The 14,590-nt window shown below is 41.7% G+C and overlaps 7 non-coding genes across 7 annotated transcripts; 5 read left to right on the forward strand and 2 right to left on the reverse strand.

Annotated features, from left to right (window-relative positions):
- Positions 1 to 605: 605 nt before the first annotated feature.
- On the reverse strand, positions 606 to 678 carry trnar-ccu (transfer RNA arginine (anticodon CCU)). The gene has a single exon. It is a non-coding gene; the product is annotated as a tRNA-Arg (tRNA).
- Positions 679 to 812: 134 nt separating this feature from the next.
- trnal-caa (transfer RNA leucine (anticodon CAA)) lies at positions 813 to 924 on the forward strand. The gene is made up of 2 exons: positions 813 to 850; positions 879 to 924. It is a non-coding gene; the product is annotated as a tRNA-Leu (tRNA).
- A 1,141-nt stretch (positions 925 to 2,065) lies between these two features.
- On the forward strand, positions 2,066 to 2,177 carry trnal-caa (transfer RNA leucine (anticodon CAA)). The gene is made up of 2 exons: positions 2,066 to 2,103; positions 2,132 to 2,177. It is a non-coding gene; the product is annotated as a tRNA-Leu (tRNA).
- Positions 2,178 to 4,140: 1,963 nt separating this feature from the next.
- trnar-ccu (transfer RNA arginine (anticodon CCU)) lies at positions 4,141 to 4,213 on the reverse strand. Its single transcript has one exon. It is a non-coding gene; the product is annotated as a tRNA-Arg (tRNA).
- Positions 4,214 to 4,347: 134 nt separating this feature from the next.
- trnal-caa (transfer RNA leucine (anticodon CAA)) lies at positions 4,348 to 4,459 on the forward strand. The gene is made up of 2 exons: positions 4,348 to 4,385; positions 4,414 to 4,459. It is a non-coding gene; the product is annotated as a tRNA-Leu (tRNA).
- A 673-nt stretch (positions 4,460 to 5,132) lies between these two features.
- trnal-caa (transfer RNA leucine (anticodon CAA)) lies at positions 5,133 to 5,244 on the forward strand. The gene is made up of 2 exons: positions 5,133 to 5,170; positions 5,199 to 5,244. It is a non-coding gene; the product is annotated as a tRNA-Leu (tRNA).
- Positions 5,245 to 6,937: 1,693 nt separating this feature from the next.
- On the forward strand, positions 6,938 to 7,049 carry trnal-caa (transfer RNA leucine (anticodon CAA)). The gene is made up of 2 exons: positions 6,938 to 6,975; positions 7,004 to 7,049. It is a non-coding gene; the product is annotated as a tRNA-Leu (tRNA).
- The last annotated feature ends 7,541 nt before the right edge of the window (positions 7,050 to 14,590 follow it).

Raw genomic sequence — 14,590 nt, forward strand, 5'->3', positions numbered from 1 at the left:
CTAGGCACTTTTCCACATCAAAGACAGTTTTAATAAATATGGACTTTGCCCTGGATTTGGGGACGCACACTTAACTGTCAAATCTGTGCGTATGCGTGCTTTTTAACTGAGGCTGCAGGTCTCTTGGATAGGCTTGTAATTAGGAAAAAAGTACAGCTGGCTTTCCGACTCATGGTGAAACGACATAACGTCTTGTTAACGTTTAGCCAGAGCCATGCAGGCTTTTAACTAAAGGACACCTAGCAGAGGATGGTTTCGATCCATCGACCTCTGGGTTATGGGCCAAGCACGCTTCCGCTGCGCCACTCTGCTTACACCTGTGCTGGGTACGCCTCACCTACAGTCCCTAGCTAAGCAGGCCACTCAGATGTAGAATGTTGGCACCATGCCAAGGATGCGAGGGTCTTGAATGAACTTGTTAGAAAGAAAAAAGTACAGTTGCCTTTCCAATAACAGTGAAACGGCATAACTGTCTGCCAGCGGTTTCTCAGAGCCGGAGCCATGGAAGCTTTTAAGAAAAGGTCTCTTAGCAGAGGATGGTTTCGATCCATCGACCTCTGGGTTATGGGCCCAGCACGCTTCCGCTGCGCCACTCTGCTGAAGCACACCCCAGATGGGACTCGAACCCACAATCCCTGGCTTAGGAGGCCAGTGCCTTATCCATTAGGCCACTGGGGCATGGGGTCTTGATCGTGGACTCTGTTCTGTTGGACCATCAACAAACACAGACATGCTACAATGGATTGCATTACATGTTGGGAGAACAGAGAACTGACATGACTTTGGACACAGTACGTCTGTTTTAGCCAAATGTCAGAATGGCCGAGCGGTCTAAGGCGCCAGACTCAAGGATGTTCTACCTTCTCAGTTTGTGAGGTTTCTGGTCTCCCAATGGAGGCGTGGGTTCAAATCCCACTTCTGACAGAAGTTTTTTGGCGATGCATTGAAACTATCATTGTTTCCTCTTCTGGATGCCTTTGTGCAAATCTCATTTACAACAAGTTTTCAATTAAGCGATTCCCTAAAAGTAAGCACTGTCATCAATTGGAATATCTGAAAGCGCCAATTTCAAACTTTCTCCTATGAACAAATCTCATTTTCCACTTCATGCTCTGAATTAATTTGTTCATTAACATCACTTATGCAATGGGTGGATCTGAATGTGCCAATTTCAGACTCTCTACTAGAAATGTGGGGCCTCATTTACAAAATGCTGCGTAGAAAACGTCCTAAATTTGATCTTACAATCATTTCTCAAAAGCGCTCACGTGCGATTCATAAAACGAATGTACCCATAGAAAACACGCGTACGCCTCACTTTTAGACGAGAAATCTAGAAAACGTAAATAAGCTTGAAATTGTGTGCAGCTGGACAGTTGCAGAATTTTAATCGATTCCTAATTAATGCCACTGCCATATAAAAGAGCGCCTGTCGATGTTTAAATCCTTTTAGAGCAGCAAAAAATTGCTTATAATTCCAAAAACCTACAGCAATCGGACAAGGAAAAGCGCGTGCGCCTGCTCAGACCCTGACATGGCTCTAGGCACTTTTCCACATCAAAGACAGTTTTAATAAATATGGACTTTGCCCTGGATTTGGGGACGCACACTTAACTGTCAAATCTGTGCCTACGCGTGCTTTATAACTGAGGCTGCAGGTCTCTTGGATAGGCTTGTAATTAGGAAAAAAGTACAGCTGGCTTTCCGACTCATGGTGAAACGACATAACGTCTTGTTAACGTTTAGCCAGAGCCATGCAGGCTTTTAACTAAAGGACACCTAGCAGAGGATGGTTTCGATCCACCGACCTCTGGGTCATGGGCCCAGCACGCTTCCGCTGCGCCACTCTGCAGAAACGCACCCCAGATGGGTCTCGAATCCACAATCCCTGGCTTAGGAGGCCAGTGCCTTATCCGTTAGGCCACTGAGGCATGGGGTCTTGATCGAGGACTCTGTTCTGTTGGACCTTCAACAAACACAGACATGCTACAATGGATTGCATTACATGTTGGGAGAACAGAGAACTGACATGACTTTGGACACAGTACGTCTGTTTTAGCCAAATGTCAGAATGGCCGAGCGGTCTAAGGCGCCAGACTCAAGGATGTCCTACCTTCTCAGTTTGTGAGGTTTCTGGTCTCCCAATGGAGGCGTGGGTTCAAATCCCACTTCTGACAGAAGTTTTTTGGCGATGCATTGAAACTATCATTGTTTCCTCTTCTGGATGCCTTTGTGCAAATCTCATTTACAACAAGTTTTCAATTAAGCGATTCCCTAAAAGTAAGCACTGTCATAAATTGGAATATCTGAAAGCGCCAATTTCAAACTTTCTCCTATGAACAAATCTCATTTTCCACTTCATTCTCTGAATTAATTTGTTTATTAACATCACTTATGCAATGGGTGGATCTGAATGTGCCAATTTCAGACTCTCTACTAGAAATGTGGGGCCTCATTTACAAAATGCTGCGTAGAAAACGTCCTAAATTTGATCTTACAATCATTTCTCAAAAGCGCTCACGTGTGATTCATAAAACGAATGTACCCATAGAAAACATGCGTACGCCTCACTTTTAGATGAGAAATCTAGAAAACGTAAATAAGCTTGATATTGTGTGCAGCTGGACAGTTGCAGAATTTTAATCGATGCCTTATTAATGCCACTGCCATATAAAAGAGCGCCTGTCGATGTTTAAATCCTTTTAGAGCAGCAAAAAATTGCTTATAATTCCAAAAACCTACAGCAATCGGACAAAGAAAAGCGCGTGCGCCTGCTCAGACCCTAACATGGCTCTAGGCACTTTTCCACGTCAAAGACAGTTTTAATAAATATGGACTTTGCCGTGGATTTGGGGACGCACACTTAACTGTCAAATCTGTGCGTACGCGTGCTTTATAACTGAGGCTGCAGGTCTCTTGGATAGGCTTGTAATTAGGAAAAAAGTACAACTGGCTTTCCGACTCATGCTGAAACAACATAACGTCTTGTTAACTTTTACCCAGAGCCATGCAGGCTTTTAACTCTTTCACCGCCAGCGTTTTTAAAAAAAGTTGCCAGCCAGCGCCAGCGTTTTTCATGATTTTCACCAAAGTTTAATGCCTTCCAGTAAATGTTCTTCTTTAAATATATAAACATACAATATACCAAATGAAAGAACAGACCCTCTGCTTTCAAACAAAAAAAACCGTTTCATCCTACCTTTAGTGGTTCTTTTGCAATCAGCTTTTGAATATGGGTAGGTTTTTGCAAAAATACCATATTTTAAGCAAAAAGCAGAGATAATTCCATTTTTGTGACGGACTTTTCATAGAGATCCGATTCAGAGCGATCTTTAAAACAGGCACGGACATGCAGCAGCTTGCCATAGGGCAATACTTCCGGTTTTAAAAAGTTCGGAAGTGCGCCACCTGGTGGATAATAGCGGTATTGCGGAAAGACGGAAAATCTCGTCATTGGCGGGGGAGCGTTTTCTCTTAATTGACGAGATATCTCGTCAATGGCGGGGAAAGAGTTAACTAAATGACAACTAGCAGAGGATGGTTTCGGTCCATCGACCTCTGGGTTATGGGCCCAGCACGCTTCCGCTGCGCCACTCTGCTTACACCTTTGCTGGGCACGACTCACCTACAGTCCCTAGCTAAGCAGGCCACTCTTGTAAAAACTTGTAAGAAAGAAAAAAGTACAGCTGCCTTTCCAATCACGGTGAAACGGCATAACTGTCTGCCAGCGGTTTCTCAGAGCCGGAGCCATGGAAGCTTTTAAGAAAAGGTCTCTTAGCAGAGGATGGTTTCGATCCATCGCCCTCTGGGTTATGGGCCCAGCACGCTTCCGCTGCGCCACTCTGCTTACACCTGTGCTGGGTACGACTCACCTACAGTCCCTAGCTAAGCAGGCCACTCTGATGTAGAATGTTGGCACCATGCCAAGGATGCGGGTGTCTTGAATAAACTTGTTAGAAAGAAAAAAGTACAGCTGCCTTTCCAATCACAGTGAAACGCCATAACTATCTGCCAGCGGTTTCTCAGAGCCGGAGCCATGGAAGCTTTTAAGAAAAGGTCTCTTAGCAGAGGATGGTTTCAATCCATCAACCTGTGGGTTATGGGCCCAACACGCTTCCGCGGCGCCACTCTGCTGAAGCACACCCCAGATGGGACTCGAACCCACAATCTCTGGCTTAGGAGGCCAGTGCCTTATCCATTAGGCCACTGGGGCATGGGGACATGACCCTGGACTCTGTTCTGTTGGACCATCAACAAACACAGACATGCTACAATGGATTGCATTACATGTTGGGAGAACAGAGAACTGACATGACTTTGGACACAGTACGTCTGTTTTAGCCAAATGTCAGAATGGCCGAGCGGTCTAAGGCGCCAGACTCAAGGATATTCTACCTTCTCAGTTTGTGAGGTTTCTGGTCTCCCAATGGAGGCGTGGGTTCAAATCCCACTTGCGACACAGGTTTTTTGGCGAGGCATTGGAACTTTAATTGTTTCTTCTTCTGGATGCCTTTGTGCAAATCTCATTTACAACAAGTTTTCAATTAAGCGATTCCCTAAATGTAAGCACTGTCATCAATTGGAATATCTGAAAGCGTCAATTTCAAACTTTCTCCTAGGAACAAATCTCATTTTCCACTTCATGCTCTGAATTAATTTTTTCATTAACATCACTTAAGCAGTGGGTGGATCTGAATGTGCCAATTTCAGTTTTAATAAATATGGACTTTGCCGTGGATTTGGGGACGCACACTTAACTGTCAAAGCTGTGCGTACGCGCGCTTCAAAACTGAGGCTGCAGGTCTCTTGGATAGGCTTGTAATTAGGAAAAAAGTACAGCTGGCTTTCCGACTCATGGTGAAACGACATAACGTCTTGCCAACGTTTTCCCAGAGCCATGCAGGCTTTTAACTAAAGGACACCTAGCAGAGGATGGTTTCGATCCATCGACCTCTGGTTTATGGGCCCAGCATGCCTTATCCATTAGGCCACTGGCGCAAGGGGTCATGATTGTGGACTCTGTTCTGTTGGACCATCAACAAACACAGACATGCTACAATGGATTGCATTACATGTTGGGAGAACAGAGAACTGACATGACTTTGGACACAGTACATCGGTTTCAGCCAAGTGTCAGAATGTCCGAGTGGTCTAAGGCGCCAGACTCAAGGATGTTCTACCTTCTCAGTTTGTGAGGTTTCTGGTCTCCCAATGGAGGCGTGGGTTCAAATTCCACTTCTGACAGAAGTTTTTTGGCGATGCATTGAAACTATCATTGTTTCTTCTTCTGGATGCCTTTGTGCAAATCTCATTTACCACAAGTTTTCAATTAAGCGATTCCCTAAAAGTAAGCACTGTCATCAATTGGAATATCTGAAAGCGCCAATTTCAAACTTTCTCCTAGGAACAAATCTCATTTTCCACTTCATGCTCTGAATTAATTTTTTCATTAACATCACTTAAGCAGTGGGTGGATCTGAATGTGCCAATTTCAGACTCTCTCTACTAGAAATGTGGGGCCTCATTTACAAAATGCTGCGCAGAAAACGTCGTAAATTTGATCTTACAATCATTTCTCAAAAGCACTCACATGTGATTCATAAAACAAATGTACCCATAGAAAACACGCGTACGCCTCACTTTTAGATGTGAAATCTAGAAAACGTAAATAAGCTTGATATTGTGTGCAGCTGGACAGTTGCAGAATTTTAATCGATGCCTAATTAATGCCTCTGCCATATAAAAGAGCGCCTGACGATGTTTAAATCCTTTTAGAGCAGCAAAAAATTGCTTATAATTCCAAAAACCTACAGCAATCGGACAAGGAAAAGCGCGTGCGCCTGCTCAGACCCTGACATGGCTCTAGGCACTTTTCCACGTCAAAGACAGTTTTAATAAATATGGACTTTGCCGCGGATTTGGGGACGAACACTTTACTGTCAAATCTGTATGTACGCGCGCTTTATAACTGAGGCTGCAGGTCTCTTGGATAGGCTTGTAATTAGGAAAAAAGTACAGCTGGCTTTCCGACTCATGGTGAAACGACATAACGTTTTGCCAACGTTTACCCAGAGTCATGCAAGCTTTTTACTAAAGGACACCTAGCAGAGAATGGTTTCAATCCATCGACCTCTGGGTTATGGGCCCAGCACGCTTCCGCTGCGCCACTCTGCTTTAGGGTGGCCATTCGTGCCAGTTCCGCCGGACACGTCCCGAACATGTTTTCGGGTTCGTTCTCCAGAAGTCGTGTTGGTCGACCGCATACGTCATCAAGGTTTAATATTTCGGGTTTAATTTCAGAAAAGCAACCGTTATATTTCAAGGTAAGAATGAAACTACAATGATTGTATGTCTTAAAAGAAATACATTTGAATTTTCTAATGTATTTTAACTGAAATGTGAGAACCTTGTTGACGTATGCGGTCGAGCAACGCGACTTCCGGAGAACGAACCCGAAAACATGTTCGGGATGTGTCCGGCGGAACTGGCACGAATGGCCACCCTACTCTGCTTACACCCTCGCTGGGCACGACCCCACCTACAGTCCCTAGCTAAGCAGGGCACTCTGATGTAGAATGTTGGCACCATGCCAAGGATGCGAGGGTCTTGAATAAACTTGTAAGAAAGAAAAAAGTACAGCTGCCTTTCCAATCACGTTGAAACGGCAAAACTGTCTGCCAGCGGTTTCTCAGAGCCAGAGCCATGGAAGCTTTTAAAAAAAGGTCTCTAAGCAGAGGATGGTTTCGATCCATCGACCTCTGGTTTATGGGCCCAGCATGCCTTATCCATTAGGCCACTGGCGCAAGGGGTCATGATTGTGGACTCTGTTCTGTTGGACCATCAACAAACACAGACATGCTACAATGGATTGCATTACATGTTGGGAGAACAGAGAACTGACATGACTTTGGACACAGTACATCGGTTTCAGCCAAGTGTCAGAATGTCCGAGTGGTCTAAGGCGCCAGACTCAAGGATGTTCTACCTTCTCAGTTTGTGAGGTTTCTGGTCTCCCAATGGAGGCGTGGGTTCAAATTCCACTTCTGACAGAAGTTTTTTGGTGATGCATTGAAACTATCATTGTTTCTTCTTCTGGATGCCTTTGTGCAAATCTCATTTACCACAAGTTTTCAATTAAGCGATTCCCTAAAAGTAAGCACTGTCATCAATTGGAATATCTGAAAGCGCCAATTTCAAACTTTCTCCTAGGAACAAATCTCATTTTCCACTTCATGCTCTGAATTAATTTTTTCATTAACATCACTTAAGCAGTGGGTGGATCTGAATGTGCCAATTTCAGACTCTCTCTACTAGAAATGTGGGGCCTCATTTACAAAATGCTGCGCAGAAAACGTCGTAAATTTGATCTTACAATCATTTCTCAAAAGCACTCACATGTGATTCATAAAACAAATGTACCCATAGAAAACACGCGTACGCCTCACTTTTAGATGTGAAATCTAGAAAACGTAAATAAGCTTGATATTGTGTGCAGCTGGACAGTTGCAGAATTTTAATCGATGCCTAATTAATGCCTCTGCCATATAAAAGAGCGCCTGACGATGTTTAAATCCTTTTAGAGCAGCAAAAAATTGCTTATAATTCCAAAAACCTACAGCAATCGGACAAGGAAAAGCGCGTGCGCCTGCTCAGACCCTGACATGGCTCTAGGCACTTTTCCACGTCAAAGACAGTTTTAATAAATATGGACTTTGCCGCGGATTTGGGGACGAACACTTTACTGTCAAATCTGTATGTACGCGCGCTTTATAACTGAGGCTGCAGGTCTCTTGGATAGGCTTGTAATTAGGAAAAAAGTACAGCTGGCTTTCCGACTCATGGTGAAACGACATAACGTTTTGCCAACGTTTACCCAGAGTCATGCAAGCTTTTTACTAAAGGACACCTAGCAGAGAATGGTTTCAATCCATCGACCTCTGGGTTATGGGCCCAGCACGCTTCCGCTGCGCCACTCTGCTTTAGGGTGGCCATTCGTGCCAGTTCCGCCGGACACGTCCCGAACATGTTTTCGGGTTCGTTCTCCAGAAGTCGTGTTGGTCGACCGCATACGTCATCAAGGTTTAATATTTCGGGTTTAATTTCAGAAAAGCAACCGTTATATTTCAAGGTAAGAATGAAACTACAATGATTGTATGTCTTAAAAGAAATACATTTTAATTTTCTAATGTATTTTAACTGAAATGTGAGAACCTTGTTGACGTATGCGGTCGAGCAACGCGACTTCCGGAGAACGAACCCGAAAACATGTTCGGGATGTGTCCGGCGGAACTGGCACGAATGGCCACCCTACTCTGCTTACACCCTCGCTGGGCACGACCCCACCTACAGTCCCTAGCTAAGCAGGGCACTCTGATGTAGAATGTTGGCACCATGCCAAGGATGCGAGGGTCTTGAATAAACTTGTAAGAAAGAAAAAAGTACAGCTGCCTTTCCAATCACGTTGAAACGGCAAAACTGTCTGCCAGCGGTTTCTCAGAGCCAGAGCCATGGAAGCTTTTAAAAAAAGGTCTCTAAGCAGAGGATGGTTTTGATCCATCAACCTCTGGGTTATGGTCCCAGCACGCTTCCGCTGCGCCACTCTGCTGAAGAGCACCATAGATGGGACCATAAGGCCAGTGCCTTATCCATTAGGCCACTGGGGTCATGAACGTGGACTTTGTTCTGTTGGACCATCAACAAACACAGACATGCTACAATGGATTGCATTACATGTGGGGAGAACAGAGAGCTGACATGACTTTGGACACAGTACATCTGTTTCCAAACGTAACATGTCAGAATGGCCGAGCGGTCTAGGGCGCCAGAACCAAGGCTTTTTTACCTTCTCAGTTTGTGAGTTTCTGGTCTCCCAATCGAGGCGTGGGTTTAAATCCCACTTCTGACAGAAGGTTTTTGGCAAGTCCTAGGCAGGAATGTGAGAGGGAATTACATTAAAGAATGTTAGGACAAAATAAATCTGTTCGTTTTTGTTTGTGGTTTATCAAGAAGTTAACAATATAATGAAATTAGAAATGAAGGTCAGTGGGACATTTTCAGTTTATTTGGAAACAAACCCTATTCAAAACTTAACTTGTATAAACCAAGAAACTGATACACAACAGAGCTGTAAACTTCATGTGGCTTATGTTACCATATAACTTTATGTCCAAAAAGTGTGAATAGGTTTTTCCACTTCATAGTTTTGTACTGATGAGTGGGATGCAGAACTGTAAGAGAGTTATAAACAGCGGTTAGTATAAATTGTCCACAGAAATACCACATAAGCTTACCTACATAACTGATGGGTAAATATCACTGATAGCACTACATTCAGATAAACTATCATGTACATAAACTAAATTCAGAAGATCTCAGATAAACATCTGTTTTCAGATGCCCATTGACTGATCGTCTAGCTTCTGTTTTTAACAATGTTTAATGCATTTTTCTAGCGCTTATGAACTTTAAAAACACATCTCATATGGCACCCATGTGCGCGAGTATTCGCGTCTCTGCGTAATCAATGCGCCACTCGTAAAGAAAACGGTGTCACATGTAAAGCGCAATGTATGGAATTGTGTTGCATGTAAACAATATATGGAATCATATTACAGGACACACTTAAAAGATCATGCAGTGCAGCCTTACTGAAAGTTGCCATGAAGGATACGAAAGTGAATTACTGTGTTTAACACCATACAGCATGTAACAATTATCTGCCATTATGTGAGTTTGCGCGTCGAAGCGTGTAGTCTGCTGAGGTCGAACTGCACAAGCCATAAGTATATTACATGATAGCAAATATAAATGAGGATAAATAACTTAACTTACTTTAGGAATTTGATCCTCCTCGAGTGCGTCTTCCATTGTTCTTCTTCTTCGGTAACATTAACTTTAAAGATAAACCCCTCTCTTCCTTAATGTCTAGACATAAATGAAGATCTTCCTCACGTGTGTGTATAAAGTTTATCATCCAAACATTCGGTAAAGTCTTTAACTCTGATCAAACTTTATGCTTTGTTTGTTATTGTTTGATCTGTTTGTCTGTTCATTACCATGTGAACAGCGGGTACCGCTTGTGGGTGTGACCGCATTAGAGATAATGAAGTCAGCCAGGAAAAACTGTACTCTCTTTACTTCAATGCAGATTATATAAACAGGCAATATTTGTGTTTTGAGAGACAGCTGGTGGAGACAGAAATGTCTGAATGTGCACCCTGTTTATTTCTTTATTTGACAAAAACACAAAGATTTGTTGTTATTGTGAATGTACACAAATTAAAGAACACCCTTCACAGCTTCAAATGATGTCAAACACGTAAGTGTATGATTATTAATAAAGGAGTTTTTCTTTTTTTAAAGTTATTTTTTTCAGCCATTTTTGCCTTTATTGATAAACAACAGGAAAGCACAGGGTGGAGAGAGGGGAGCACTATGTTGGAGCACTGCCCACGACACCATCGGTTCCAACAATGATGGCGTATTTTAAGTTGATTCCACTATGATAAGGAGAAAACACATCAAAATGCGACACCGCGTTTTTGGACCCCATAGGGTTAAAGAACCGTAAAATATATTATAGAAGTAAAGAAACATGAAATGTAATCATTATAGAAAATATGGTATAATATGGTACTCATGCGGTATGGGTTAGGGTTAACCGTCTTTTTCAAGATTTAACCTCTACAGACACATATGCATTTATATCACAATAGCACAGAGAGTTTATTTACTACAGTATCATAATGTGGTAGATGCTGGAGTAGAGAACATAGACGCTGAGCTTCTCAACCCGCGACACAGAACATTTCTCCACTTTATCATCTGAGATGAAGTACAGGGTCATTAAATCTCAGACAAATAAAGTGAAGCTTATTTCCTAAATCGGTACTGACGTGTTTCAGTTGGTTTAAAGCAGTCGACTCAATGACACACACGCACACACGCACGCACGCACACACACACACACACTGCTGCTCATTGTTTGTTTATCTTTTTTCATGTCATTCTCTGTATGTCCAGTAATGGTTGTATGTGTGTGAAAATCCCAGAAAATCAGTTTCAGAAATGCTCAAAGCACCAGAAACCACCTTTCTTTTGAATCTGATGCTTGATTTTAACTTCTGCAGATCTTAATGCTCTGCCATCTGATTGGCTGATTAGGTATTTGCATTAAGCAATTGAAGAGCTGTGCTTAATGAAGCTGCCGGTGAGTATTTAACATTCACATATAGAGCGTATAGAGCAAATATTCTGGAGAGATCGTAATGGTTCAGATCATTGGGACGGATAATGAAATGAGAAATGAATAAAGCTTCATCCTCAGCTGTTTGGTTTTGATCTGCAGTGAAGTGTGAGTTAGCGGTCCTGCAGGGAACAATATCTCCAGCTGAAGGTGAACACCTCTATCCTGCTCTGTTTCAGTGCTTTCACCCGTGATACTGATGAGACTGAGCTTTAACTCATAACAGTGCTGATGCATGGAGAGCTCTGCAGGGACACAGAGCTGTGAAGGTCACACAAATGTCAAGGTCATATGATACTTCCCATCTATCACCAACTTCACCTTCAAGTTCTTCCTTTTACACTGCTCTAATTATTAGGGATATTTAATAATGTTTATTAAAAATATATTAAAATGAATACAGTCATCCACTTTTGCATTTAATGGTCACTAACAAAAAATCATTATTAAACCCATGTAAGTAATCCATGAAAAATATATATAACTAACTGGATTGTGCATAGAACGCTTAAAATAACAGCGAAAGGTAAAGTCATTTTCGAGCGCCATCTTGCTATGCTAAACCGACAGAGGTCCTCATTGACTTACATTCAAAATCATGATGTAAATTCACCCGGTTTACAGCTTATCAGTCACACAATATTACGTTTTAGGATATGTGTACATAAATAAATGGTTACTTTTTATGTTATTTGCAATGTTTATGTTTAAATCGGGCAGGATAAGAGATTTATAGAACACAACAAGGTGAGAGTCTGCTGCATTCTGTTGTAATGACACAGGTGTAATTAAAGTTTTATGACATTGAAAGCCTACACAGACACGCACACACAGATGCGTAGGCACACACATACATCAATATTTTTATTATTATTAATTTGACCAGTAACATCTATTAGATATGACGCAATTATACACGATTTCTTTATTCTGTCTTTCCATCTGTCTGTGTCTCTCTGTCTTGTTTTCTTTCTTTCTGCTGCTGTACTCTCTCTCTCTTTTCTTTCCCTGTGGGATTAACTGATGGCTAGTGTTCATTAATCTTTCCTTTATGAGGGAGTTTCTTTGCTTCACTCATTATTCACACACATATTCTGTTCTGCATGTCCTGAAGCTCTTTCGGATGTTTAGAGAGTGGTCTGACACATTGTGAAGGGTAAATTTACTCCAACTGCTGCCTCATTTTATTACTGACAACTAATAGAGGTGTTTTCATTTTACACAAACCTCGTCGTCTATCTCACATCAGATTAAAGGCAGTGTATCTGATTTTGAAAAATGCTAACGGTAGCCTACTAGCACTGAAATCACGAATCCAAAGCCACGCCTCCTCGAAAACACATGAACACGCAGACCTAAGTCCAGATTCACATCCCATGTCTCATTCACCAGTGAGAAAACTTTGCAGTACAAAGTGGATAACAATTTCAAAATAATGAATATAAATAATGGAATAAAGCATGTTTTCAGTACACACAATTTTTCAATAGAATATCTGAATCCATCTAAATACAATCATATTGCGTACCTATCTAGACCCTTTGCCTCCAGCAGCTGTTTGCATCTTGTGGTAAAGCATTAAAGTTACTGATGTTAATTTGGGTTTTGCTCATTTCCTTCAAACTGAAAGATAAATGCAAAAACCTAATAAATAAGTAGTTTGTAAAAGTATCAGTAAATCCTTTAAAACTGGTTACATTTTTAGCAAACAGCAGATAACAAGCATTTCAGGACCCCCAACTGCCTTTGAGAAGGGTGTGCTAAATTGGAACTGGATTTTGGTGGGTTAAAAATGCCCAGTTCCATCGGATAAGGCTGCTCGGACAACTGACAGACATCATTTATGGCTGACCTCAGTGCCAAAGCTGAGAAGAAGAGGATGTTTTAATTGGTCCACAGTATTTCTCCTTATCAGCTATCGAAATCCCCTTTACTCTAATTCGAAGCCATGGTGTTCTTAAAAAATTGCTTAGGGAAACAGCATGGCTATTCAGAGGTATTGGCTAACCAAATGACAAATCTTTACATTCTTCCACAAACAAAATGGACATAAAACCATTGCTATTGACTTCCTACTTGTTTAGAGAAACAAGCATTCTGAATTAAATCTTTGTGTTATGCAATTTTTCAAAATAATCGCAGTTATGAACATATGACTGAACGCATGTATGATATAGTAACAATTTGCTGTCATGTTTATACTTTTTACATTCAGGACTATGCCAAATGTATTTGGGAAGTGATTTTTAATAAGTGATAAATGCATAATGATATTCTAAAGACAAAGTTAAACTGTGTGCTTTATGCTATGTAAGCATCAGAAAAGCAGCAATATGCAAACCCCTCCTTATCTGAAAAAAGATAAAAGCACCTTTTATACAGGCGTTCTGAATCTCCCCGGAGATTGTAACAGGACAAATCTCATCGTTCTGAACTTCCACCCAAGAGATTGAAACGGAGCACCCAAGTTCTGAGTCTTCCCCTGAGAGATGGAAACAGAGCAAACCACGTTCCAAACTTCTTGCTAGAAAGGCAACCACTGACGTCTACAACATGGTAAAGCTCAGAAGAGCAAACCTTTACTTTAAGGGACATTCATTTGCATGTTCCAGATTGTTAAGGACCTTCTGCTTCGGCTCCAGGACCGCATCTGCATGTTCCAGACAGCTAGGATCCTCTCAGTGCTCCAGGTGATCAATATCTCACAGCACTTTGTGTTCAAGGCTGTTGAACGGAACATGACCCCCCCCCAACAGCATGGCAAAGCTTGACTAGTGGCAGACGTGCCACCACTGGACTGCTCATTCGACTGCACAGAACGTAAATATTATTTAACCAAACCTCTTTCCAGAGACCTTGGCATTGGTGTATTCTGTCAGTAATATTCTTTGCACTTTAGTACAGATCTTTTTTATTCTTCAGTATTTTAGTATTATTTAGTAGTGTTTTTAGTTATTCTTGTTTATCTTTTGCTAATAAATTTAATTTTATTACCACACTGTCTTCCTTGTGTTTATAATACAATTAAAGGTTCTACAAGTTAGCCAGAATCTCACAAAATTCTTCAGATAAATTAGATGACAAACTCCCTTTACTTTACATATTTTCCTATTTGTTCCATTTAGATCAGGGATCCCCAAACTTGTTCCTGGAGGTCCGGTGTCCGGCAGAGTTTAGCTCCAACTTGCCTCAGCATACATTCCTGGAAGTTTCTAGTATGCTTAGTAGGGTTGCATTCCACTCCAGTTTTAGGGTCTGTTTACACTTGGTATTAAGATGTGTTTTCATCGATCAGATCACAAGTGGACGAGAGAGACACATTACGTTTACACCTGGTATTTAAAT

Source organism: Paramisgurnus dabryanus, chromosome 13 (genome assembly GCF_030506205.2).
Source record: "Paramisgurnus dabryanus chromosome 13, PD_genome_1.1, whole genome shotgun sequence".
In the NCBI taxonomy this organism is placed as follows: domain Eukaryota; kingdom Metazoa; phylum Chordata; class Actinopteri; order Cypriniformes; family Cobitidae; genus Paramisgurnus; species Paramisgurnus dabryanus.